At 38.8% G+C, this 3,276-nt stretch overlaps 1 long non-coding RNA gene across 1 annotated transcript; it reads right to left on the minus strand.

The window, feature by feature from the left end:
• Positions 1–477: 477 nt before the first annotated feature.
• LOC110906302 lies at positions 478–2,937 on the minus strand. Its single transcript, XR_002573811.2, has 3 exons — positions 2,598–2,937; positions 1,056–1,145; positions 478–527 (listed from the first exon to the last, which is right to left on the minus strand). It is a non-coding gene; the product is annotated as an uncharacterized LOC110906302 (long non-coding RNA).
• Between the last annotated feature and the right edge of the window lie 339 nt (positions 2,938–3,276).

A 3,276-nucleotide genomic window follows, 5' to 3' on the forward strand; every position in this document is an offset into this window, starting at 1 on the left:
TCGATAAGGATGATTCACGTATGAGGTCGATAAGGATGATTCACGTATGTTTGTTTGCTTGGTCGATAAGGATGATTCAGCATACAACGCGGCGAATAGTTGTAAAAGACTATGTCTTTTTTATTTTTCTGATTATGTTGCGTTTATTTTTTTCACGAAACTGGAACTTGTAATTGTATGTTTTTTTTGGTTTGGCAAACATTATGGAAATTGTTATTTGCTTAATTGTCACACCCCGATTTCCACGTGTATCACCGGTGGGCCCGGTGGGGATTACCGTGACGTAGTTGGAGACATCATAGTCAAACCACACAATATAATAATGCACAGCGGAAGCATAAAGATAATTATATTCAACTATTGTTCGTAATATCAAATGTATTACAAATAGTCGAAAGGTATCCACAGGGGATCAAATAATAATATCGAAAAGTATTGTTCAACAGACTTTGACATCTAAAGCTTGCAAGACTTGAATAATGATGCCTGGAGTAGCCAGCCTATTACGTATAGCACCTGCACTTAATCTTTTTGGAAAAATACGTCAGTTTACACTGGTAAATACACTCAACTGACTCATTTTGGAAAATGATTGAAAATTTATTTGAATGCACATGGCACAAAATATCTTTTGATTAAAATACCCAGAGGCAAGATTAATCTTTTTATAACTTGGGACAATCATAGTTATGATCTTGTATACAGTTTTACATGTTCGTTGTACGTTCAGGGCCCGATATAGAAACCGAGTCAAGATTAACAGACACATCACAAGTATAGGCCCACTGAGCGTGAGATACCGTTTCCCTTATGCAACTGTCAGGTGTATGCCTACACCCCGTGCATAAGACGTGACCATTTTATAATACAATGATGTCAAGGATATCCGGGACATGATCATTAACCCCTAAAGGCTTTTATTTCAAACAATACAGATCAAACCGGGTTACCTCAATAACTTAATCACAATCCGATTAAATATTCAATACCCGACCAAGCGGTATTATTATACCGTATCCCAAGCCCGTATAGGGAAATAAGTTAAGAGTATTTACCTGAGCTAGCTCCTGTCTTAAATAGCAAGAATAATAACTCAGCCGTATATTCTAATCAGTAGTCGCAAGTACTTTTACTGGGTTCCTAATCTGGAACGAAGGTTTTATCAACCTATTAGAATCCTAACGGGTCTTTATAATAGCCGTAGCTTAGACCGGTCAGTTTCAAAGGAATATATACGGTTTAATCGCGTGAAAGGCGAAAACCGGGAACAAGTGGTGATTTCGCCCAAACAAGTTCGAAGACTTGTTTTATATGGGTCTTACATTCACACTCTGGATTTTGGGTTCAAAACAATATGGTTTGACCCGCATCGGCTAATTCATGTAACTAGTTACGTACGCCGAACCGTACGCGCAAAAGGCGCATCGGGTAACCGTAAGAGTCTTACGCTTGTTTCCTAAGTTAATATGCCTTAAAGAGGTTGTGGTATCAGTAGGATACCTTCCGTAATGCCCGTAACGAGTTTTTGTCCTTTATACGCCCCGTAGGGGTTTTTCGGTCATTTTAAAGATTCTTAAAGGGGTTTATGAGTTCTACAGGGAATCTGAGTTTCCCGACCAGTTTATAAAGTCTAAAATACTTTATTTATTATTTAAAATCAGTAGCAACTGGAATCGGGTCAAAAGACCTTATAGAACTCAAGTTACGGCCCAAAAGGGTATATTCGGTATTTCCCGAACCGTAGCCATAACCGTAGGTTATGAGCAGGGTAAAAATGATTAAAAATCTTTAAAAATCCCCAAATATTATTTTACAACAGTAGGTAAAAGTTTTGGGGACGAAATCTTGGTTTAGGTAGGCGTTATGCTAAATGCGCTATTTAATTACCAAAGTTCCGAAATTTGCGCCATTTGGCATAACTCCTATTCTGGACCTCGGATTGACATGAAATTTTAGGGACATGCTTAGAAATCAGTAACCAAGGTCATGATCCGTTCACATGTCCGAAAACCTCGTTTAAATTTATAAAGGGCGTTACGGTCAACTTTTAGGCGATTAGCGGAAATGCGTAAAAGACTCGGACAAACAATGAACCGGTCACAGAGGGTTATACCATCATGTAACCTGGTCCTAAGAGAGTCCTAAGGCATATCTATACCTCACTAAAACGGGTCAGAACTGAAGTCAATGCAAAAGTCAAACTTTTGCGACATTCGGCTCCGAACCGGTTCAATATAGCAAATGGTCGATTCAAACGAGCGCAAACAAGTTTATATACTTAATATCATGTTTTATGAGTGTCTAAACAGGTTTCATAGCATATACATTACAGATTATGCAAGATTCGCCAAAACGACATTCTGTTGACTTTTTTAGGTGCACGTTTGACTCGACATTTGACATGGTTAGAGTGGTGATCAGGGGAAACCCTTTTAGGGGTTTATTACCCACATAAATACCAACTCATAACTACTTTTGATCCGCAATAAGACTGAGCCATTACGGATTTATTTTGAAGTCAAACCGTAGTTACGACGGTTTGGTTTCTAGTAGTTATCTAAGCATAAATCAAACTACAAAGGATCTAGACGACTTACAGAAGTTGGGTCTTGCTTAGAGTATACAGAGAAATGCTTGAGAGCCTTTAGAATGACCAGAGGAGTGTGTTTTGAGTTGTGTGTTGGTTATGAACCAAACATGCCCTTTTATAGTAAGGTTTCACAACAAATTTTGACACACAAGTCCCCCAACTAACCCCAACCTTCCAACATGTGTCCCTAGTGTTTAGGAGTTGTTTAGGGGTCACTTTGAAGGTTTAAATGCAGGTCATGGCTTTTAGAAGGCTGAACAGCCAAGTTAAGCATGTTTCTGCATCTGGGCGCCTGACGCGGCCCGCATGGGGGAACCATGCACCTTGTACGCGGGTCGCCTGGTTTTTAAAATCATGCGCGTATCTTAGGGGGCTCGCGGCCCGCCTTCACTTACCCCAAATCTCAACGCGGGTCGCGAGAGGGTGGTTTTTCAAGGCTTTTAAATCTTTTGAAATGATTACGAGAATCTGGTAATTAATAACGAAATCTTTCGTAATTACTAACCTGACCTTTCGGGTTTTGAAGGGGTAACTTGAATATTTTATAATCATGACTAAATCTTGGTAATAATGATAAAATCTTTAGTAATAAATAATGAAATCTTTAGTAATCATCATCTTGACCTTTCGGGTTTTGAAGGGGTAACTTGAATCTTTTATAATCATGATCAGAATCTTTGTAATTA

This window comes from Helianthus annuus, chromosome 14 (assembly GCF_002127325.2).
Source record: "Helianthus annuus cultivar XRQ/B chromosome 14, HanXRQr2.0-SUNRISE, whole genome shotgun sequence".
NCBI lineage: Eukaryota > Viridiplantae > Streptophyta > Magnoliopsida > Asterales > Asteraceae > Helianthus > Helianthus annuus.